The sequence below is a fragment of the Hypanus sabinus genome, chromosome 6 (genome assembly GCF_030144855.1).
Source record: "Hypanus sabinus isolate sHypSab1 chromosome 6, sHypSab1.hap1, whole genome shotgun sequence".
Lineage (NCBI taxonomy): Eukaryota > Metazoa > Chordata > Chondrichthyes > Myliobatiformes > Dasyatidae > Hypanus > Hypanus sabinus.
Window position 1 is genome coordinate 62,048,693 of NC_082711.1, and position 25,470 is coordinate 62,074,162.

At 37.7% G+C, this 25,470-nt stretch overlaps 1 protein-coding gene and 1 long non-coding RNA gene across 5 annotated transcripts in view; one reads left to right on the forward strand and one right to left on the reverse strand.

The window, feature by feature from the left end:
* Window positions 1-17,431, forward strand: part of cdk14 (cyclin dependent kinase 14) — a 599,160-nt gene extending 581,729 nt beyond the window's left edge. For all 4 annotated transcript variants that reach the window (XM_059972264.1, XM_059972266.1, XM_059972267.1 and 1 more), the window contains one exon: window positions 15,519-17,431. The gene's annotated coding sequence lies outside the window, so the exon portion shown is untranslated. The remainder of the gene's footprint in view (window positions 1-15,518) is intronic.
* Window positions 2,151-25,145, reverse strand: LOC132395523 (uncharacterized). Its single transcript, XR_009512637.1, has 3 exons — window positions 24,794-25,145; window positions 13,973-14,266; window positions 2,151-4,074 (listed from the first exon to the last, which is right to left on the reverse strand). It is a non-coding gene; the product is annotated as an uncharacterized LOC132395523 (long non-coding RNA).
* Window positions 25,146-25,470: the final 325 nt, after the last annotated feature.

A 25,470-nucleotide genomic window follows, 5' to 3' on the forward strand; every position in this document is an offset into this window, starting at 1 on the left:
AAGCAAAACCAGATGCAGGTCCAGGCAGCTAATTTCAGAAACAAATAATTTAATCATGAATGGTTAACTAATCTGGTATTGATTTGTGGAGTGAAGTTTCCATCTTTGAAACTTCATGGACTTTCTCAGTGATCATGGCAGTGAGCATTTCCTTGTTCCTCTCTGAACTATGTATAACTTAAGGGGCTTTTTGCTTGCTTGGTGGTGTAGAGACCAGCTGTCAGAACTGGGTATGCCACACCCCAAATCCTCCCACAATCCCTCCCACTGATTCCATGTGGGTTTGTCATGCTTCATTTTGATTGTATTGCAACACAGATTCTACATCTGTTCCTACTAAGTTAGCCCCTGAAACAACAAATTCCATTGTTGATTTTCTCAATGTGAACTACTGTATTTCTCATCCCTACACCATCACTACCATCCCATCACCCTATACATGATGATTTTCTGACAGCTGTCCGCAGGGTATGAATATAGGTTATGCAAGCACTATTTTAAATACAGGTGTCCCCTGCTTTACGAATGTTCACTTTACGCCACTTCGCTTTTAGAAAAGACCTACATTAGTAACCTGTTTTCGCATAACAAAGAGGATTTTTGCTTTTATGAAAATTTTTCCCTTAAAAATTAATGGCTCTTCACTTTACGTCATTTTGGCTTAAGAAAGGTTTCATAGGAATGCTCTACCTTTGTAAAGGGGAGACACCTGTACTGAATTTGAATCTCTTTTTGCATTTTGATTTATGGTAGTTTTAATTATAAATGTGAAATTCTGTATGATTTTGCAGTATCCAGCATTGCATGTTTGTGAAAACTACATGTCAACCAACTTCTGTCAAAATAAACCTGAGTGTTTTCAGGAGAATGGTGGCAGTAGGTGTTGATCTCCTTTGGGATCTGAAATCAATGGAGCCTATCAAAATGCTCTTTTCCTTGAGAAATTTAAGAATAAGTGTGAACATTTTGTTGATAAAGTGGCTTTAATTATCTAAACTTAAGTAAATAGAATCATGCAAGATGAAATTCAATTCTAAAAGAACACATGATAATAGGAGTTAGAGTAAGAACTCATCAGGCCCCATCAATTAGTGTCTGATCTGTGCTGGCCTTAAATCCTCTTCTGCGCCATTTCTCCATACCCTTATATTCCTCAAATTGTCAACTATTTTTCCACCTTCATTAAAGTACTCCTCGGGATACAGAACACAGAAGAAAATAGGAGCAGGAGTAGGCTATCAGACCCAATAAGTCACTGTGTGTCTGAATGGTATAACCATACTGCAGAGTGAATTGTACAATATAAAATTAGCATATCTTGTCTGCACAGAAATTGCTTTGAACTTCATTAAAGAAGGACCCATTCCTGGGATGGTTAGGAATCAATACCTTATTTTATCAAATGGTGTCAATTACAACACTTTTCAATATGGTGGAACTCACTTGTTATTTACACGTTGGCTTTTTTAATGACACCATCTCAGAAAAAGATTAATTGTTTAGGAGTAGGTGCAGGAGGAAATACATTTTGTACTCCGATTGAATGTATATAAATGTGAATATATGAAATTAGACTGCTTAGAAATTTGAGTTTTATTTCTTGCTGAATTGCATGAAAGGTGTTTTCTGGAATAGACTAGGACAAAAGAATCATGTTAGAACAAAATTACAGATGCAAATCCCAACATGCCAGCAGCTCTTTAGGTGGCAGCTGTTAATAGAATCTGCTGTTTTAAGTAGAGCATTTCATGTGGGAAGTCTGAGCTAGAATTGGCAAGATGGAGACAGTGACAGTCACCACACATCTCACGCAGACACTCAAGGGAAAGATCAGAACCGCTGGCTGCACCCTTCCCCTTCTCAAAATGCACGGAAGCCTTGCTTGGAACTTCTAGAAACATCTGGCCCATTCGAGAAGATGTAGATCAACTCTGCAGACCACACCTATATCCTACAATTGTGATGGCTTTTTGCTTCTCAAAAAGATCCACATTTCAATTCAAGACCAAAGTGTTATCTTCAGCCCATATGCTCACTTTTAAATTCTGCAGCAGCAATACCAGATATGCATTGTATGCTGATTGAGGGCACTATTCTGGCCCAGTTGCTTCAGTGTAGTCATTTGCACAGATGAGTTACAATTTCACAAAGACTTTTATATCTCATGATTTATTTTCAACTTAAAATCTGTTTCAAGGTGCATAAAAATTTACCCAATGTGGTAGTTTTTTTAGCTGGTGATCTTTCAATGGTCTGGAAATTGGCAAAAGTTGTCGGTTTTAATGCAAAGGTTTTTGGCAGAATACATACTCTGTCAAAATTCATGGTTAGAATTCATAACTCCAAGATTTAGAAATATCCTTTTAGATGTGTTATGTATTTAATATTTTAGTAATATTGTAAATATATAGTTTGATTAAGCATTTTTGTTTGTTTAAATAATTCATTACAGGTTATATGTAAAACACATCCTCACTTAAAGTAAAAACGAAAATATAGACACTTTACTGCTCGCTCTACATTTTCCTTTCAATGAGTTTTTATGTTTTGGAATTACAGGACACAACAGTGGTGACAAGTAAATTTTAAAATAATCTGAGATAACTACTCAGTGGGCTACTCAGATGACTGAAGCTCAGTGGGACATTTGAGTTTTTTTAAAAAAGTACAGTGAGAAACAGTTGAAATAAAACAGTGCAGCAGGTGCTTAGTCAGAAAAGGTGATGTTTGATTTAAAAGCAGAAAATAGACAAATTCACAGGTTCATAAATAGTGAGTACTGGGTGATAATGAACATAAATTAAAAAAAGCAGAAATGGTTGGCTATGTTGGAAAGATAGATGCATTTGATTGGATAAGAGATAACTGGATATTATAAACTGAGTGAATCAAGCAGTATTTTAAAGCAAACAGAATAGCCAATGAGAAACAAGTACAGTACCAGTTTTCCTGAGCGCATTGGGTATAAAGGTAATCAGTTTGTTTAGAAATTTGATGGTTCAAAGCAAACCAGCTGAAATGAGCTTTGCTGATATCATGAAGGTAATGCTGGAACATTTAGAACCAAAACCATTTTTGATTGCAAAATGCTTTAGGTTTCATAATTGGAATCAAAAGGAAGGGTAGCCCACTTCAGTGTACAGGGCTTGAATTCAAGAAGTTGTCCAAGCATAGTCAGTTCAGTAATGGGCTTAATGATTCACTGAGAGGTTGTTTAGTTTAAACAGCTCGTAACTGAAGCACAATTTACATTTAAAAGAACAGTTGAAATAGCTTTACCAATAGAAATAGCAGATAGATGGAATTGAGTTGCAGTCATGAATCTAAGTGAACATGAATAGAATTGCAGTGTCTACACAGCAATTGGCCTGGCTAAATTATTTGTGTTACTGTTGTGCCAAGAGCTCACATACACCAGACCAATGGAGGTTTAAAGGCAAAACTTGCAGAAAATGCAACAAATTAGGATGCATACAAAGAGCATGTTGGGCAGACAACTGTAAACGAACTGCACAGGGAAGAGAAAAAGATAAAACCCAAGTTTCAGTTTCAAACAAAAACACTAATCCACATGCCATTGATGAAACATCTGATAATGATGAGAGTGACGCAGGACTGAGTAGCCTTGAGATTTACAACATGAAAACTAACTATTGTAATCTTTAGGTTTGGCCGGCATGCGTTTGAATAGGGAAAGACAGCCTCTGGCCCAGCCAAACTGAGAAATCTTGTTTGTGTGGATGTTGCATGATGTGTTTCTTGGTTATAAATCTAAACTGCAAAATATCAGACAGTGCACCATATGCAATTAAACAAGTGAACTTTATAAGTCTTGATATGACTATAGTAAAGGAAATATAAAGAAAAAGGGCACATTTTAATGAGACAGTCTAAGGTGCATGTTGGAGCTCATGATTTTGTCCAGTCGTTTCTCATTGACTTCCTCAGAGCGTTGCCGACCTTCAGACCCTCACTCCAAGTCTACTCCATCCGGTGGTCTACCAACTCTGTCCACTTGCGTCTTCTCTCTTCATCTCTCACCGACAAAAGACCGCAAAATCCCTGCTCCCAGACCTGCAAGAAAACAACATGCCTCTCATTGGCTAGCATACATTGCAAAGGCCCCGTTATCTCTAGTTATAATCCAAACATTACTGCTACAGAGAAACCATTACCTTAGCAGTGAAACATTAGAGAGGCCATTACATTAGCAGTGAAACCTTACAGTGCGTTACATAATGTACAAGCAATATGGCTTACACCAGAGGTGAGCAGCAAATTAAATGGAATTGAATACTGGCTCAGCTGTTGCAGCCAATCCACACAATGAGTTTGAACAGCTTTTCAAAGGTACTGAACTTAAGCCTGCAGATGTCCAGCTTAAAAACTTATACTGGAGAAATGATGTCTCCTGTGGGAATAACATTCGTAACAATGAAATAAGACAACGAACAAGCCACATTGGGTTATATGTGGTAAAAACAGGAGGGCCAGTCAGTGTCTGAGACAACTTCAACTTGATTGGAGATCCATCCATCATTTGCATGCCACATCCCCTGCAACAGAGCCAACTGAAAGGATATTAAAGATGATGCCATAGCACTGTTAAGGATGGGAATGGAAAACTCAAACATGTCAAGGGTAAAATAGTGGGAAAATGCCACACCCAAGTTTTACAAAGTCCATCCAATCCTTTGTAGCATCCATGATAAAGTAGCCAGTAAGCTAGATCGCATGGAGGCTGAAAGAATTCTTCCCAAGTTTGAGTGGTGCTTATGGCCAATGCCAGTGGTTCCAGTAGTCAAGAAGAATAAATCTATTAGGATTTGAGGTGATTTTAAGCTACTGAAAGTAGATCAATATCTTTGCAAACCTTTCGGGAGGAAAACACTTCAGCAAAATGGACTTAGCTGAGGCCTACCTACAGATGAAGATGGAAAAAGAGTACAGAGTGTTTTTTTCAGCATAAGCACTCAGAAAGGGCTTTATTGCTACAATCAGCTTATTTTCGCAGTGGCGTCTGCACCTGCACTCTTGTAGAAAGTTATGGACTAGATACTGCAAGGCTGCCCAGGCACTCAGTGTTACCTCGATGACATCATTGTTACTGGTAAGGATGACAAGGAACATCTCCAAAATCTCAAGACAGTGTGAAAAAGATGAGAAGATTATGGGCTCAGAGCACGACTTAACAGGTGTGAGTTCTTTAAAACATGCATCACTTACTGTGGTCATACCATTGACACACAAGGTTTACAGAAGTCTGCTGCGAAGATTCAAGCGGTGGATGCACAAGGATGTGTCACAGTTCATTACAGGTTATATGTGAAACACCACGACATCATATGTGTATGCCTCGCTTAAAGTAAAATCAAAACTAGGTACGTTATTCCTGGCTCTATGTTCCTATCTTTGATTAGTTTTATGTTTTTGGATTTACAACACATAACTCCGCACATTTCATCTAAAGGCTGCTGTTTAATATATTGACTCTAGAAAGACAGCTTTCCCTTTTACATCGATACTATTTATCACTGATTATGGACAATGCTTGAGAAAACAAGGACTATGAAGAAATGTTTTATATACATACAGTTAACTCAGAATAATCTTAAAATCATCTTCAGAGTTACAATTTCAAGGCAAGTTTTAATGCTAAGTATGAGACTGGTGGTTTGAAGCTTGCTCCCAAATCCCAGCTACTGTGAATTAAGATTCAAGCCATCTGTTTTACTTTGTTTAGTGTTGACTCCAGGCAGTCTGCATTACTAAGTTTGTACTAAGCCGACATTCATCCTGCATGTTTTAGTTATCTGGGTATAAAAGAAAAATACTCAGTTTAAGGAAAGGAAATGAGGGAAATAACTAGAATTTTGGGCAGCATCTATGCAGGAAGAAACAGAGTTAATTATTCCATTTGGTACTTCTTCTACAAGTTGTCAGCTTGTCGGCCATAAAGAGTGGTATGGTATGACGATAAACACAAGCAGATCTGCAGATGCTGGAAATCCAGAGCCACACATATGAAATGCTGGAGGAAGTCAGGCAGTATCTAGAGAGGTAAGTAAACGGCCAATGTTTTGGACTGAGACTCTTCATCAGGACTGGAAAGGAGGAGGGAAGAAGCTAGAATAAGAAGGTGGGGGAGGGGAAGGACTACAAGCTAGCAGGTAGTGAAGCAACACACAAAAGCCAGGTGGGTGTGGGAGGAGAGATGAAGTAACTACCTGAGAGGTGATAGGTAGATAGGCTGGAGAAGAAGGAATCTGATACAAGCGAGGAGTCAATCAAGGGAGAAGGGGAAGGAGAAGGGGCACTGGGGGTGATAAGAAAAGAAGAGGTAAGAGGAGAGAGAGTGGGATTTAAAGAAAGGGGAACAGTAAGGATGAAAAGCTTAGAAAAATTGAAGTTCATGCCTTCAGGTTGGAGGCTATCCAGACAGAATATGAGGTGGTGCTCCTCCAATCTGAGAATGGCCTCATTGTGGCAGTAGAGGAGGCCATGGGCCAACATATCTGAAAGGGAATGGGGATTGGAGTTGAAATGGTACTCAGCAAAGTGGCTAACACCAACATAGAGGAGTCTGCATTGGGAGGACTGGATACAGTTGATGGCCCCATCAGATTCACAGGTGAAGTATTGTCTCACCTGAGGAACTGTTTGGGGCCCTGAATGAATGTGAGCAAGAATGTGAATGGGTAGGTGTAATAGTTCTGCTTATAGGAGTAAGTGTCAGGAGGCAGGTTAGTGGGGAGAGATGAATGGACAGGAGAATCACAAAGGGAACAATCCCTGTGGAAAGTAGAGATTGAGGCGATAGTAAAGAAAATGTGCCTACTCCTGCCAACTACTTGTTTTTGACTGTGTGCAGTCTTATCCTGTAAAAGAGAGGGAGTGTTACAAAGATAGTCAAATATGTGTGTGGGTGATCTTCCCTTGTCAAGGCTCAATATCTGGCAATCTATGCAGGCTATGCAATGTGGGTCTGCAGTGATGATGAATCAGAACCTAAAAATGTAAGCAATGGGAGCAAGAATATGATATGTGGTTCTTTGAGCTTATCTGCATTCAGTAAGATCAAGTCTGATTGAATTGCTGGCCTCAAATCCATTTTCCTGTCTGAACCCATAACTCTCAACTCCCCTGTGGTGCATTGAATTGTCTTTCTCTGCTCTGAACGTGTTTGATGACACAGCCTCTTTGGAATAGAAAATTGCAAAGACTTACCAGCACTTTCAGAAAAAGAATTCCTTCATCATTGAGTTCGTAAGTGGTTGGCAGCTTATCATGTGATTGTGCTTCCTCGTTCTAGATTCTATCAAGCCGCCTCAGTATCTGTTTCAACAAGGTCACCTCTTATCCTTCCAAACTCCTATTCTGCTCAACCTTTTCTCTTTGGACAATCCTAGAATAAACTTGGGGGGTGCTCCATTGTGCTACCTCTGCAGCAAGTATATCTATCCATGAATGAAGATAACAGGACTGTGTGCATATTTCAGGTGTGATTCTAAATAGCCTTATGCAGTTGTGGGGATTTTCAAAAATTATATACTCGACATCCCTTTGAAGAAATGGAAGCACTATATTCAATTTGTGTTCATAAATTATTTCTGTAACTCAGTGCTCGCTTTTTCTTCTTTTACAATGATAATGCTCTTGTAGTGCACTTGAAGCACTAGCATATTATAGACTTCACCAATTCAGTAACAATCTGCTTTTCGATTCTTATCAATATAGGTAACTCACATATCCTCATATTATACTCAATGTTCTATTTCATTTAACCTACCTCAATCCCTTTGCAAATACTTTTTGAACTCTACTCATCCCATGGTTTCCCACCCGTCTTCATTACATGACAGCAATATCCTCAGTCATTTCAGAGATTGTAAGTAAATGTGGGCATATCACTGATCCCTGCATCACCTCACTAGCTTCCTGAACTGTGGGGTTACTTGGCTACCTGCTGCTCTAATTCACCTGTTCACGTGCTATCTGTCTTCTTTCTCAGAAATGCACCAGGTTGTCTCAAATTATGTGGCCTTACTACTTTTTTATGCCTTGGGTGAAATGGTGGAGATACAAGAGGGACTGCGCGTTGCTGGAAATCAGGATCAGCACACACAAAATACTGGAGGACCTCAGCGGATCTGGCAGCGCATATGGAGAGAAATGGTTCAGGCCAACACCCTTCATCAAGACGCATTTCCAGCATCTGCAGATTTCCTCGTGTTTGCCCTTCATCAAGACGAAGGGTTTTGGCTTGAGATATTGACTGTTTATTTCCCTCCATTGAGTTCCTTCAGTGTTTCTGTGTGCTGATTGCCGAAGAAATACCAGGTAAACCATTGGAAACAAGAACTGACCTGCATCTGATGATTCAATAAGGAATGGGTATAAAGGTGGTGAAATGTACTGGGTATGATCTTCCATAATTCCCTAGAGTCTTGAAAAGCCCTTGCAGATTGAGAAGAACAAATGTAAAACTGCTATAATGCAGAGTGAAGTCAACATTGGACCAGTTAATTCAGTATCTGCTGAGTTTTATTTTCAAGCTTTAATAATAGTGAACCTGAAAAGCATTACGTGATTAGGCAAAGTTGGCAGGGCTTCATGAAAGTGAATACTTTTTGCATAGTTATCGGAGTACCCTGAAACGTGACAGCAAGGGTAGATAAATAAGAGTTGATTTCTAAAAATTATTTGATAAATTACCATACCAAAGTTAGTGCACTGTAAAATCATGGATAAAGGGTTAGTTAACTCCCAGAGGCAAGGTAATAATAAACTGGTCTTTTCCTAAGTTCAGATTGTAACTCGCGGGTTGTCTTGGGATCAGTTGCCGCAGTTCCACACTCGACAATTTGTGTTAATGATTTGGGTGAGAGAATTAATTGTAATGTATCCACGTTAAGTAACAATAAAAGATAGAATACAATATATCTGTAAAGTGATATACTGTATACAGTGTGAGTGAGAGATCAAAACATAGGGCAGATGGAGTGAGGGAGAATGTAAACTTACCTGCTTGAGTAGGAACAACTAAAAGTAAAGAATTATTTAAATTGAATAAGAGTAGTTAATGGTTGATGTTCAGAGATATCGAGTCTACACAAAAAAAAAGTTAACATGGAAGTAGATGTTATTAAAAGGTAATTGCCATGCTGGCCTTTATTACAAGGGGAGTGAAATATAAGAATAGCTAGGTTTTTCTACGTCTATACATACTTGCTAAAGAAGTATACACTCTCCTTGAAGTGTGGTAAGGCTTCACAAGTTTGGTTTTACTATTAATGTTTCCAGGAGGGGATCGAGCTGTAAGGGATGCTGGCAAAATAGGCCAGTCGTTCATAGCATTTGAAAGAATAAAAGATGACCACATGGAAACATTTAGAATTCTAAGAGCCAGACAGGGTAGAAGCTATGAGAATGTTTCCCAGTGAGGAAATCTAGAACATGGAACACTACAGCCCAATAAAGGCTCTTCAGCCCGTTGTGTCAACCGTCTAACCTGCGCCAAGATCAGTTAAACCTGTCCCTCCCACAGACTATCAGACTATTGAACAGACCCCAGTACGATAAGACAGCCTCTACCCCGTTGTTATCAGACTATTGAACAGACCCCAGTAAGATAACACAGCTTCCACCCCGCTGTTATTAGACTATTGAACGGTCCCCCAGTACGATAAGACAGCTTCTACCCAGCCGTTATCAGACTATTGAACGGTCCCCCAGTACGACAAGATAGCTTCAACCCTGCTGTTATCAGACTATTGACCGGTCCCCCAGTACGATAAGACAGCTTCTACCCCGCTGTTATCGGATTATTGAATGGTCCCCCAGTACGATAAGAAATATAAGAATAGCTAGGTTTTTCTACGTCTATACATACTTGCTAAAGAAGTATACACTCTCCTTGAAGTGTGGTAAGGCTTCACAAGTTTGGTTTTACTATTAATGTTTCCAGGAGGGGATCGAGCTGTAAGGGATGCTGGCAAAATAGGCCAGTCGTTCATAGCATTTGAAAGAATAAAAGATGACCACATGGAAACATTTAGAATTCTAAGAGCCAGACAGGGTAGAAGACAGGGTGTCCCTCCCACATAGCCTTCCATTTTTCTATTATCCATGTGCCTATCTAAGAGTTTCTTAAACACCCCGAATCTATCTACTCATCACCACCCCTCACAGTGTGCTCCACAAACACATCACTCTCTGTGTAAACAAACTTAACTTTGACATCCTTACTATACTTTCTTCCAATCACCTTAAAAGTATGTCCTGTCATATTAGCCATTGCAACTCAGAAAAAGACACTGGCTGTTCTTTCTATCTGTGTCTCGTAACATCTTATACACATTTATCAAGTCTCCTCTCGTCTTCCTTTGCTCCAAAATGAAACGTCCTAGCTTGCTTAACCTTTCATCATAAGGCATTTTCTCTAATCCAGGCAGCAGCCTGATAAATCTCCCTTGCTCTCTCTCTAAGGCTTCCACATACATCCTTCCTATAATGAGGTGAACAGAACTGAACATGGTAATCCAAGTTTTGTCTAACCAGATTTTTATCGAGCTATGTCATTACCTCACAGCCTTTGAGCTCAATTCCCCCAAGTAATGAAGGCCAAAACACCATATCAACTTGCGTGGCAACTTTGAAAGATCTATGGACTTGGAGCCCAAGATTCTTCTGTTCGTCCAGACTGTTAGAGTCCTGCCATTAATATTGTACTGTGCATTCAAGTTTGACCTTCCAAAGTCTATCTCTTCACATTTTTTTTCAGATTGAGCTCCATCTGCCACTTCTCAACCAGGCTCTGTATCCTGTCAATGTTCCATTGTAACCTACAACAAGCTTCCACAATATCAACAACCTTCATGTCATCTGCAAACTTACTAACCCACCATTCCACTTTCTCATCCAAGGAATTTATAAAAATCACCCAGAGCACGGGTCTCAGAATAGAGCCGTAGAACGTGACTAGTCATGGACCTTCAGGCAAAATTTGCTCCTTCTATTACCACCCTCTACCTTCAGTGGGCAAGCCAGTTCTGAATCTGTGCAGCCATGTTTCCCTGGATCCCATCCCTCGACTTTCTGAATGAGCCTTCCATATGGAATCTTGTTGAATGCCTTACTGAAGGGCGCCATAGTAACTTAGCGATTAGTGCGATGCCATTACAGTGCATCAGAGTTTGGAGTTCAGTTCTGGTGTTGTGTGTAAGCAAGTTTGTATGTTTCTTCCCGTGTGCATATGGGCTTCCTCTGAGTGTTCTGGTACCCTCCCACAGTCCAAAGATGCACCAATTAGTAGGTTAATTGGCCATTGTAAATTGTCCTGTGATTAGGCTAGGGTTAAAATCAGTGGGTTGCTGGATGATGCGACTCAAAGGGCTGGAAAGGCCTGTTCTGCACTGAATGTATAAATTAATTAAAATAAATAAAATCCATATGCACCACATCCACTGCTTCACCTTCATTAGTCATTTCCAGGAAAAAGTGGAAGCATAGTCCTAGGACCCCCTTAGGTGCATTCAGCCATTTCAAATTGAGATGAGAAGGAATTTCTTTGCCCACAGACTTATGAATGTGGATAATTCTCTCAATGGCACTTGGAAGCTGAGTCACCAATTACATTTAAGACTGAGCTAGAGTTCTGAATCTTATTTTTCACAATCAAGCATGAATCAAGAGCTTAGGACAATGTTGAAAATAGCAATGACTTAATAAATGGCAGAGCAGAATCAATGAGTTCTGAGATCTGCGTTGGCACCTATTTCTTATTTTAACTTGTAAAAACAGAAAATATATAGTACAGTGCATGAAATTTTCAGCATGTTAATCAACAAATTTGGGAAAGATAATGGAGTTAAGTTAGATATGGCCCTTGTGGCTAAAGGGATCGGGGGTATGGAGAGAAAGCAGGTACAGGGTTCTGAGTTGGATGATCAGCCATGATCATACTGAATGGCGGTGCAGGCTCAAAGGGCCGAAGGGCCTGCACCTATTTTCTATGTTTCTATGTTAATGTTGCAAGCCAGTGATTTCTCATTTGAACTCCTGAACATGCTGAAAAATGGATCGTTGATCAGAAAGAAATTCCTTCCATGTATATAGCTTACAACATTGATATTGCCTTTGGTCTTTCCATGTGTTTAATGAGAGATTGCAGTTCATCCATGATCACTTTATCTTGCATTCATTTCTGTATAGGTAAGTCGCTGTTCAACCTAGGCCTCTTTCCTTCACTTCTCTATTAAGAAAGATATTCCAGTATAAGTAGGAGCAAACCAAACTGATCTGACAATGCCTAATTAAGCCAAATCTTTCCCAAGGTGGTTTAAAGATGTGTGGATATGTAAGGATGTCTAAAATAAGTGCCAGTGGTAAAGACTGGGCATTTCGTATTTTCTTCTTGAGTCCTGATAAAGGTTCTTGGTCTGAACTGTTGGCTTAATTTCCCTGCATAGAGGCTGCTTGGCCAGTTGAGAATTTTGTGTGTGTTGGTCAAGATTTCCAGCATCTATAGAATTTTTTGTGAGTTTGATTTTCTACTGTGCATTTTACTCACGTGGAGTATTAGGTTTCCATTTGTTGTATAAAAGGAGATGGTAGGCCTTATTTTTTGGAAACTCCCATCCCTGAGACATCTATGGGCTATAAACATGAATCTTTTTTTAATTACTATTGTTATTAAAGATTGTGTATGCAACAATATACTTTACACCTTGTTTGCAGCTGGAGTCTGGGACTCTTTGAGCCAAAAGGACAAGTACTTTGCATCAAGACCATTGCGAGCAATGGGTGATACCAACCAAGTCTGTGGACTAGCAACATCCAGCATGTACATGTTAGTTGGCAAAACTGGCTAGGCTATGCAATCATACAACAATGTTCTTATGTATTTACACATCTTTAATACATATATAATTCTTTCATCATTTTCAGATAGATTTATACAAATATTTCTGAGTAGTTCTGAATGAATCTTGATTTCAAGTGTAATGACAATGGAAGTTGAGCTTGGTTGTGTTTGGTTGGTGGAACTTAATTTCTAAAGTATTTTCTTTGTGTCATAGTATCTTGTAAAAGTTGTAAAACATCCATCTAGTTACCTTTCTAGCATATTTAATAGTTACATCTCCATATGTATTTCTGCATACATAGTGTTAGTATTTAACAGCAATTGATCATCATATGCTACATTGCAAAATGTCTCCATTAATTTCATGCAGTTTGCAAATCACTGAATCTTTTTGGAACTCTTGCCTATTCTTGACATTTTTAGAAATGATTTTGATCTGACTGAAATGTTATCATGCTTGTTCACTATTCAGTATGTTGAACTGTCTTCTTGCAACAAGATCGTGAAATATCTTCATACTAAAACTGAAGTGGACACAAAATGTGCCTTATGAGACAAAACGTCCTGTTCAGATTCCATGCTCAACAATTTATTTTAAAAAATCTAGATTTCATAGCTAGGATAATAGAACTTTACAAACCACTATAAATTATATGATTTAATAATTCCACCATTAGAGCATGTACATTGGATGTTTTTAATTTTCTTATTACCAATATTGCATTGAAGGAAATTATATTTTTTGGTGGTAATACGTGAAAAGCTGTTCAGTCTGCTGTCCAAAATAAAATAGAAATCATAGGCCAATGATATTAATGGATATAGGACAACTATGTAACTGCAGTTTCACTGTTCACTCTCATTTTTAAGCACATTTTGTTCACTCTTTGGCATCCTGCATTAGAACTGAATTTAAAATGTGAGTTGCATATTTTATTCAATATTGTAAGCTGTTCCACTGAATCATGGAGTTTGATTTTGACATCTGTCAGCAGATTAACTTTTAACATTTATTTGTCTAACCTGTATCCCTTGCATTAAAACACTGATGAAGTCATTTATAATTCAGTCATTTTAACGGAGAAGAGAGCAGTGTTCATCCCTTACCTATAATGTGAGGCAGACATGAGAAACCACAGCCGTTAAGATAATTCAGGCTCCCTCGTGGCCACAGCTGAGCAAATTTGGTGTCAATGGGGTATCTGTGCAGGCAGTGCTCTCTTTAATTAGTCTCTCGAGCCTGGTTGGTGGCAGTTCCTCAGACTAACTAATCAATTTGTAGCTGTCTGATGCTTGGTGCGGAGATCTTCTCCGGCTGAGTTTTCTCCCACAGGTCACTCACCTACCCTCCAGGAGTGCTCGTTTTAAATTTTTATCTTTTCCATCATGTGGTGCTGTCATCTGGTTCCAAGAAAAAAGGAGACAAAAAATATTTAGTTCAAAGTGCATGTAGGTCAGGATGAAATTGCATTATGGGTACTGATGGGCCAATTAATTATTCAGGACTTGGTGCTTGTTGAGCTGCAATAGGATAACAGTTGAATACAAATGTTGTAAAATATAGGTAACAGCAGTAACAGATTCAGTTGGAATATATTTGTGAGACATAATACTGCAACCAATACACTGCTGCCGGAAATGTGGGTTTAGAATTGATAGTCTAAAGTCGAAAGCTCGTGTGATCATCTAACCACTAACCTGAATGGAATTACACCTACAACCTTTAAATAATCTGCACTGTTGAATCATTTCATTACTAGGAAAAAGTCAGTATTAGTCAGTAATTTACTGTTTTGTTTGATTGTACAAGATCTTTAATATTAACATTCAATCAAGCTTTAATTCCAAATATTTTATTTTAAGATATACAAATTAATTTATGAAATCTGAAAGGAGAAATTCCCAAGGGACATTTATTAAATAATATGATAGAAGAAATGTAAGCCAGGTTAGCTAAGTAATAATATTGAATATTTATTTGTAGTCTAATTGTGATCTTCAATGCTGCCATCTATTCTGTTTATATCTGATGGAATGTGCTGGTATGCTGCAGCTGCAGTATCTATTGTGATATGACTGAGCATTTTTGATCAAAAAAGCTTTTCTAAAAGTATTTTATACTGCTATTTCAAAGAAATCAACACATACTGTAAATTAGTGTATATTCAAATGGTGTTTCATTAAAGATGAAATATAAAATCACATTATTTTCCAACATTATATATATCATTTTATTAAATGCATTATTTGACCAATTCTAAAACTTTTTGCTCATCCCATTCCTGAAGATCAGATAAAGATGATAATCATTCTAATTTCAAACATTATTATTCAGTAGTCCATTAAATATTGAACAAGTCCAGATTACTAAAGAGAGAAAGGAATTAGAATATTTTGTTTCTTAATTTGAAAGTGTTCATGAAATCTTAGTTCATTAAATGGGCAAACTAATTTCATGGTAAGTCTTGAGACCACCATGAATGTTTGTAATTTTTAAGTCAAAGGTTATATTAATTTAGAGTAATTGTGCCAATCAGTCTTCTGCATTTCCCATGTTAATAACTGATATTTTGATTTGTAAAAAAAATATTTTACCAATTTCATCTATACTGTAAAACAATATTGTTCTGATCTTTAATTTTTATTATTGCAGGTAATTTCATCGCCAGTTCCAAAGAGCAGCTGAGAATCAGAAAAGCAAAAGAACTCAAGCACCTATTCTCTTGTTGATAGTCACATTGGCGAATGGCTGCTGTTGTTAGAATAACTCTCGCCATTTGCATTGTGTGGGTTTATTTGTGCTTGCGCTCTGAATTTGACATCTTGAATGCTAAACCTTGACATGCAAGAACCACCTCCTTTTTTTGTAATTTGTTTAGAGATTCACTTAGCTGATAAATGATCTGTGCTGCTTTACAGAGTCTTGTCTGTCAGTCTTTTGATTTTCTGTGCTAGTGTAGCATTTTTGTACAGCTCATTCAGATTTCACTGGCAACATTGAAATTCTGGAGATTTTATTTGAAACTATGTTGAGCATGCCAGGAAACCCTATGATGCCAGCATTACAAAGCAATCAACAGTGGCCTGAAAGACAATGCATATGTTTTACAAAAATAAGCATACCTTTGTATACAATTGAAATGATATAGCTAGTGAAGCACCGTTAACATTTGTGACAGTGCTCCAGCTGGGATCTTGGAAGGTACTTAGATAAGTCCACAGATGATGGGGTGAACTGCAGTGTTTAAAATAGTTTGCACTATCATGAGGATCACTGGCTTAGTATTTTTAGAAGACTATAAAAACCATGTATATAATGGCATATCTTTCAACCCTATGAATTCTCAAGTTAGATTTATACCCAATTCTTTGTTGTTACAGATCCTGGGTAAGTGTTATTACAGAAGGTCTGTACTTGGTACAAACTCTGCGATGAAGGTACTTATATAAAAAGCAGAGCTAAAATCTCTAGGCAGGTGTCATGGGATTCTTGAAATACCAGAGATGTCCTTTTAACCTTGTGGCCTCAGTCCATTCTTTTTTTCCTGTACTGGTTTGAGCACAGACCAGTTTCTATCATTAAGACAAATTAACTAATTGTTGGGAGATGATTTCTACTAATTTTCTATCTGGAGTAAAATTGCACCACCAATTCACATCAATAAATATTTTCTGTTATATCTCCCTAGTTTTTTTTAATATCTTTGTTGCTGTCCTTCATAATCCCCCTTGCCTGCCATTATGCAGGTTGCCATTATCATTCACAGACCATAGATTACTTTTAGGTAAATATATGTTTTTTTCCATGATTGATGACATTTTATTCCTTACTTGAGATTAAAAATAGTTACTTTTCCAATGTTATTAATGCATTAATTTCAATATATTCCAAAATCGCTATTTTCCTATTGCATCAGCCCCCCCCCCCCCAACACTCCATGGTAAAACATATTAAGAATTCTTGATGGTGCACTGGAAATACAAATGTGTAATTTAATCTGAGTATAGATTATGCGTAAAACAAACATAACCTTCAATCAGAAGGAATAGGTAAAAAAAATACTTAAGGATTCTAAATCATTTTAAAGTATACTGTTACAAATGATTTGAATCATTTCATTTAGAAAAGGTTTGCTTGTAAATGGGATGGATTGAGATTTAAGAATAAAATTGCAAATAGGACCAGTATCTGTTTATTATCATTTATTATTAAAATTAAAATACTGTAAAATACATTCCTTTTTCCAAGTAATATCTAGTTTCACAACAGGCAACTGTTACGGTTGTGAGATGCATGAATCAGTTCTTCTTTCTGTGCTTTTTGCAACATTATATTGATTAGTCCACTAATAAGAACAATCATCATTGAATGTTAGGTTACCATGAACCAGAAAATAAATGGAAGCTATGTTAACACTCAATGTTATCAGTGATAACTTTCAAAGTTTGTAAGTGTGGTTTTGATTGTTATTCAATCAGTCAAGAATAGTTGATCATGCAATGTGTCATGTATTTGTTAAATTAAGGGTAATATAAAAAAGCTATTAAAGACAAAGTGGGATAACACCATTAATATGAGCGTTAGTTTTATTCAAGTAGTTTTTGAACTTTGTTTGATAATGGCATAAAACTGCATGGAAGTCTTTCACTTCAAGAATACTTCCACGAGTATTACCTCACCTCTCTTTACGCCCAGTGTTTGTTATTTTGATTAGTATTTTCTTATTTTAATGCAAAACTGTTCAATTAATTTGAATGTTAGCAGCACATTTTAATTTTAGGCAATTATATCTGAAGATTTTGGAAAATGGGCACAATAAGAAAGATAATTTTTTTAAAAATCTGTTAGACTTTAATTTTTGAAGCTTGACATGCAGATATGTTTCTTCAAGATCATTATCAATGGTGAAGTATCTGTTTATTGTACTTGTATGCTACATGGCCCATATTCACTGTGTCAAATGTTGACTTCTTGATTAGGTTGTTTTAAATAATTTTCACAACTAACTGCATACTGGTAATGAGTTTTTGCTTTGAGATGCTAATTTGTGTGCAGTTGTGACATTTGATTATTACGTTCTTTTTATTTATCAAATTTTCTACAAAAATGTTTGCACTGTGTTATGCTGGCTCTCCAAACACTGAAATTCATAATTATGAATTTTAGAGAAACTTAATAGTGCACTGAGTACTTCAAATATGTCAGCATTTGTACAAGTTGAAAGCAAAAACCAGGAGTCAGTAACTTTGGAAATATACTATGAAGTGAACGCATTTATTGTTTTTCTTTGTAAATATTCATTCTAAGCTGCGCAATTTGACATATAATATTTCTACTTTGGATTTTTGTGTGGCACCATTAGATATTGATGAGCTTTGTTTGAATCTTGTTTAAATAGATAAATAATTCTTAACTGAGTAAACATGGTACAAAATAAGAATGCATAAATTCATAAGCAATCACGGTGCAGCGTGCTGATAACCAGAGATTATCTGTTCGAATTGTGGAATCTATAGCCCCTTATATTATCCTCAAATATCCTGTGAATATTTATGCACTTATGTAATTTTTTTGTACATGTATAATGTTTGTTCCCTTCCAAGTTCTTACAAAAGAGGAATTAAAAATTGTTCTCTTCTGAGGACAGTTAAGTAATTGAGGTACCATGATACCATGCAAATTGGGTTTTGTCTCCCTGCAGATATAGAAGAACCATTATATGTATGTATTGAATGCTGTACTGCCTTGTAAATTCATTGAATATTAGGGTGATGGCAGGTAACCCAAACATGAATCTGGATAGTGTTGTTCCAAGTAACTGCACTTGTGTGCTTCATGTTTTTTTTTTGATCTGTTAAAATGATGCATCTGTTAAAATCCATCTTCTTGATATCGTGTTGTTTGCTACAGAAACAAAATATAAATAAATGACACAAACCCTGATAAAGTCTAGAGTATAGAAACATGGTGTAACTGTTGCATTATTTGTTAAAACTTATTATGTAATGTAATGTTGCAGATGTATTAATTGTTTGTCCTTCTGTAATTGGTTTCTTGTTACATGAAAATAAAATATAGTGCAGCTAATTATTTTAAATGATTGAAAATTAATAACCCATTTCTTTATTTAGGGATAATGCAAACTGTAGCAAAACCTGGACATTCTAGTTGGTTTAATCTGCACCAAATTACTGTTGGTGTTAACATCTAGCATGATAATATAATAAGTGTTCTCTTATATCATCATCAAAACTAAATATGTAAAATACTGTGCTAAGGTTATTTCAAGATGGTTAATGGATTAATGTACATTTAGCAGCTGACTAACTGCATTGAGGTAGTGAAGCAAATAATTGCTGATGTTGGAAATGGGAAACACAAAGTGCTGAAATTCGGCATGTCAAGCAGCATCTGTGGAGATAGAAATAGACTTAGCATTTGAGGTCAGTGTTAGAAGTGGCAAGGTGAGAATGTGAGCATGTTTTAAATCGCAATACAGAGCAAGGCATGGAGTTGTCATGAGAGCAGACACGGTAGAGGTGGAGAAACTAGGAGAATTGAATAGAACCCTTACAGGAAACAGATGGGCAGATCTGTAGCTGAGAGGTAGTGATATTTTCCACTTTAATTATTGACACTGTTATGGGCAACTTCCATTATAAGCCCATCAACCTACAGTTTGTAAAACAAATGGTAGGACTTGTCACAAGGCTAATTGTGATGGCATAAGATAGGAACTTACAGAAATTGATTGGAGAAGCTGTTCAGAGGTCAAGAGGTGTTTGGATAACAAGAGTCTTTTAAGAGTTCTGGGCCAGCAGGTTCCTGTTAGGCTGGCAGGATGAAGGAACAATGGTTCATGAAGAATATTGAGATTCTGGTCAACCCTTCAAGTCTGTGCTTCATCTAAGAATGTTCCTATCAGTTCCCCAAATTCAGCATGTAGATTGAATGGATGGTTGGGCAAACGGTTGACTGAGAGTTTAATCCCAACAACTGTGAGATGATGCATTCTGCAAAGTTGAATAGTAGAACATCCACAGTAAATATTAGGGGACAAAGGAAAGTTGATGAACAAAACAATCGTGGAATTCAACTCCACAGTTCCTTGAAAGTTCCATGGTTCCACAGGTAGATAGGGTGGTGAAGAAGACATATGCTGGGCTTGCTTTTCGTTCATCAGGGCACAGAATACAAGTTGGGATACATGTTGTAACTTTCTAAAACATTGGTTAGACTGCACTTAGAGTGTTGCGTGCTGTTCTGTTTGCCACACTATAGAAGGATGTGGTTGGGCTGGACAGAATGGAGAGGACTTTCATTGGGTTGCTGCCTGCACTGGACCGTGTTAGATAGGGGGAAGGTTTGAATAAACTGGCATGATTTTCCTGGAATAAAGGTTAAGGGGTGATGTAATATAAGTTAATAAAATTATAAACACAGATAGATTTTTTTTCCCATGGTAGGGGTATCAAAATAAGAGCAGATAGATTGAAGAGGAAGTACCTTAAAGTGAATCTTAGGGGGTAAGTTGTAGGTTGACATCTAGAACTCACTGCCAAGCAGAGTGGAGAAATCAGAAAGAATCACTACTTTTAAGAGACATTTGAATAGAATAGGCATGGAAGGCTCCTGCATCTAGAATGGGCAGTTGGGGTGACAGTAAATGGGCAAAAATATCAGTATGAATCTTCTTATTCTGGCTTCTTCCCCCTTCCTTTGCAGTCATGATGAAGGGTGTCGGCCTGAAATGTCAACTGTTTATTAATTTCCATAGCTGCTGCTTGGCCTGCTGAGTTCTCCAGTATTTTGTATTCTGTTGTTCAGCATGGATGTGATGGGCCAAAGGACCTTCTTCTGTGCTATGCAGTTCTGTGACTGTGAACTTGGAAATGCCTTTGTTTTCCCATCCCAATAAAATATGATTTCTCTACTCTTGCTACTAAAACTCGACTATATTCTGAAGGTGGATTACAGTGTGGGCATTTACTGCAACCTGCAGGTGTAAGTTGTTCAGACTCTTAGCATTATGTTGAATCTGTATTTAAGATATTAGACAATCAAACAACTTTCTTGACATTTGAATGTGTGAATAATATGTATTGAATTTATGTATTTCAAACTCCCAATGAAATACCACCCATGGCATGACTTCATCAATGTGTTGGACCCAGGAAATCCTCTTGAGATATTGATGCCTATGAACTTGAAGCTGCTTATCCTTTCTATTGTAAACCCCTCAATGAAGACTGGTGCATGTTTGTTTAACTTTGCCATCCCAAAGTCCACAATCAATTCCTTGCACTTGCTAATATTGAGTGCCAGGTTACTGTGATAACACTCACCCAGCTGATCTATCTCATTCCTGTCACCATCTGAAATTTTACCAACAATGATGTCATCTGCAAATTTATACAGTACATGTCATTTGAGCTGTGGTTAGCCACAGAATTGTGAGTTTAGAGTGAGTAGAACAATGGGCTATGCACATATCCATGAGGTACACCTCTGTTGACTGTCAGTGAGAAAGAGATGTTATCACCCATCTGCACTGGCTGCGGTCTGCTGATGAGGATTTTGAAAATCCACTTGCAGAGGGAGATAAGTTTTCTAGGCCAGCAGGTTCCCGTTAGGCTGGCAGGACGAAGGAATACTGATTCATGAGGAATAGTGAGATTCTGTTGAACCCTTCAAATCTGTGCTAGCTCCGAGAATGGTCCTTTCAGTTCCGCGAATTCTGGATATAGAATAAACGGATGGTTGAGCAAAGTGTTGAAAGTGATATTAATTCCAACGAATCTGAGATGATGCATTCTGCAAAAACTAAATAGTAGAACATCAACAGTAAATGGTTGGGAAAATTGACAAACAAAAGGATTTTGGGATTCAAGTCCATGGTATGAAGCTTAGAACTTGGTGATTAATACGAGGGCATGATAGCACTGAACACTGAGCTGTCATTGATAAGCAGCAGCCTGGGTTATGTTTTGCTGCTGCCTCGGTGCTCCAAAGCAGGATGGAAAGCTATTCTACAATATAGGTATTCTACAGCCATGATGTCTTTAATCCCTTGTCTGTCATGCTACTCTATTTAAAATTTTAAATAACATATGGAAACAGAATCTCACTGATAGATATGACATAATTGTATTAGGCAGTGGAGGTTCTTCAATCTGTCAGATATAAATACTAATTAGGGAAGTACTAAACAATTGTTTTCTGGTATGAGGTGATGACAAAGATTTACCTTTTTTTCAAGAATTCTTGACAAGTCATTGGTGCATGCTATCAAATGCTGAACAATGTAATGGGATTGTACCTGAGGATGCCCTATATTAAGCAATCTGGATTTATGATCCAGAACATGGATTGTTGAAGTGTAGTTTTACTAACAGTTGTTATGTTAACTGCATTACTAACTGTGTAAAAAATAACAATGTCTGTGGGTACAAAGGATCAGGAACAAGAAGGCTGATTTTATTAATTTTATAATGTACAACTCTGGCAGGACATCTGTGGTCTAGATTTTGCTTTTTGCTGACAGTGAAAATATCAGTCTTTGTTGTCACTACATTGTGAAATTGACAACTTTGGGATTTCCACGTACGAATATTTCAATGCAAAAATCTCAAAGTCACTGCCAGTACTTCAACAGCTGCTATAGCCCATGCTTTTTTTGTAGGCTCCTTCTAGGCGATCAAAGGGAATTGGTGATTTGATAGATTTCAGGTTTGAAGAACAAGTCTGTCTTAAGAAAGTAACCTTTTCAGGTTATTTTACAAAGACATGAATTTTGAATGACATACCAAATCATCACTACTATAGAGCAAAACTTTGTGACCCATACTCCCATGCATAAGAATCATAATTCTGTCAAATATTTCAAAATAATTGTTAATTTGGCTTCTTTTATTAAATGTTACAATCTTCATTTAGCACTCTGTAAGACATTTTAAAGCATGGGGCACAGCATTCACTCATATAAAGGGTCAGTTCAACCTGCCTGCGTCCCCCACCCCCCCACACACCACAGCCTCCTGAGATTTGTTTCAATTATATCTGGCACGCACTCTGCTAGCTGCCCAACTGTGTTGTTACCAAAAGCCCTACTTGGTATGGGATTTCCTCTAAACGAAAAGGAAATTAGCTGTACTATTTGATGTTAATCCAGTATATTTTTTCTTGCATAAAACTATTTTTCACTTTGGAAAATCATGAGGGAAAGAGTGCAAGAGCAAGATTTGTATGAGAGTTGGAACCATGGGGGGGGGGGGGAGGGGGGGAGAAAGCAAGCCTAGTGCGTAAGTTTCACTAGGGCCAAAGAAATGAAGTTAGTTTTAAGTGGAACAGCCATTATGTGAGTGTACAGAGGTGAGGGATCTGTGGCTTTGGCTTAAGAAACTTCAGTTAAGAGACAGAGGCTAAGTTGAGTTTCTGGTAAGATCCTCTTTCTTTCTTATCGCACAAGTAGAGCAATGAGAATGGAACCCTGGGCACATTATGCTCCTTTTGCATGATGTGGCATGTCAGGGTGACCTCAAGTGTCCCTGCCTACACAAGCAAGAAATGCATCTGGCTGCTGCTCTTTACAGATTTTGTCAAGGAACTGGAGCTGGACCCATTTGACCTAGCCACCCTTCTTTTACCCTTCGTGCAGTTTGAAACATAGGTCTCTCACCTGGAAAGTTAACCTCTTCTCCAGATTCTGACTGATCTGCTCTGTGTTTCCAATATGTTGTACTTTATTTCAGACTTCCAACATCAGCCTATTTGGTTTTTCATTCTTCTCATTTATCCATTGAAGGTTCCTCATCTCATCCTAAATTCCCATTAGCCTCAGCTACAAAAGAAAGAATTCTTGCTTCTCCTATTTTTTTCAGTTTTACATTCCAGATAGCATTATCACATTTCCTCTGCAAATTTTCCAGTGCAACCACATTTTTCTATGACTAGAACTGTATGCTATACTCTGTCTGTGACCTGTTTGTTAAATAAATGTAAGTATCTGACCAGCAACATCCAACAATTTGTAGCCATGCAGCCAAATGTCCATGTGTTCCTCATAACCACTCACTTTATTGTATATTCCCTTGCCTTGTAATTGCTCAGAAAATGTTGCTTCACATTTTTGTACAATAAAATCAATGTTTTCTGATCAACTGATCATTTAATGATATGTTCTATTTCACTTGGAATGGAGAATGGAGAATTTATCAAACAGCTAAAATCAGCCAAGTAAGAAATTATTGGGATAACTTCAGCTTTGGGTAAGTAAGCTTTCCTTTGATGGTGCAAGGCAAGAGGCTGACTATAGGTTGAAACTACCCTGTCTAGCACTCTGGAACACAGAAAATGCCACACCACAAAAATTGCCATGATCTTCCTCTGTTCTTTTTAAGTAAATGGGACAGTTGTGGAAAATGTAGACTGAAGGGTTTAAGAACTGCCTGTCACCCCAGCTTTCCGCAGGTCAGAAATGGTGTTGGCTGAGATTGCAGACATCGTATTTGTGGATTAATTAGCTATGGATCAGTACAGATGACTAATGCAGATCTGTTCTACAGATTTGAAACTTGCCAAACCAGTGTTAATCTTTAGAAACACTGGAAAAAATAAACAAGGCATAGCAGATAGAACAGACCAGCCTAAGTCAGGTACAGATGGTTATTTGAAATTTATAGACTTACTGACCAAAAAAAATGGAGTCATAAGTCTCACAATAATTAAGGGTGTTGGTTTTGGTCTTCCCACTGTTTTAAGAAAATTCCTACTTATCCATTCCTGTATGGCCAAGTCAGTGGGTGGGGTAAGAGATGGATGAGACAGGAAAATAAATGTAGCCCTCAACTTATAAGTAGACTGATTCATCACCAACATTTCCAAGTTCATCAAGAGATGAAGCATTAATAATGACTGCCAAAACTCACAGTTATAGAGACGAGCTTATAGTCTGGGCCTCTCTTTGCAAATCAAGCAGATCCAGGTGCAACAGTAAGTGAAAGGCTGCTACTGAATTTTTTTAAAAAAAAACAGCAGATCCTGGGAATCTGTTGGGGAAAAAATCTGCAAGTTAGGCAGCATCTATGGAAAGAAAATCACAGTATCAACCTAACTGAAACACTGACTGTTTCTCGTTTACTAACCTAGAATAGAGAACAGTAATCACAGCTATAGGCCCTTTGGCCCAGTGTCCATGCTACCACGATGCTAATCCAAACAAATTGCATCTTCATCCCTGTCCATCTGCCTGTCTAAAACATCTTTCACACCTGCTTCCACTTCTGACAATGCACTCCATGCATTTACCACGGAGTTCAAAACCTAAGCTGTAAATCTACTTTAAACTCTCCTCCCCCCCCCCCCCAAACTCACTCAAACCTGCACCCACAAGTACATTTCCACCCTGGGAAAAATAACTACCCTTCCCTTATAGCTGTTAATCTTTATTCTGATGTGTCATTGTTTTACCTCAATGCACTGTGTAATGAATTAATCCGGATGAATGGTATGCAAAGCAAGCATTCACTTATGTGACATGTGACAATAATAAACAAATTTCAATTTACAATCAGGCTGCTTTGGCTTCCGATGCTCCGGAAAAACA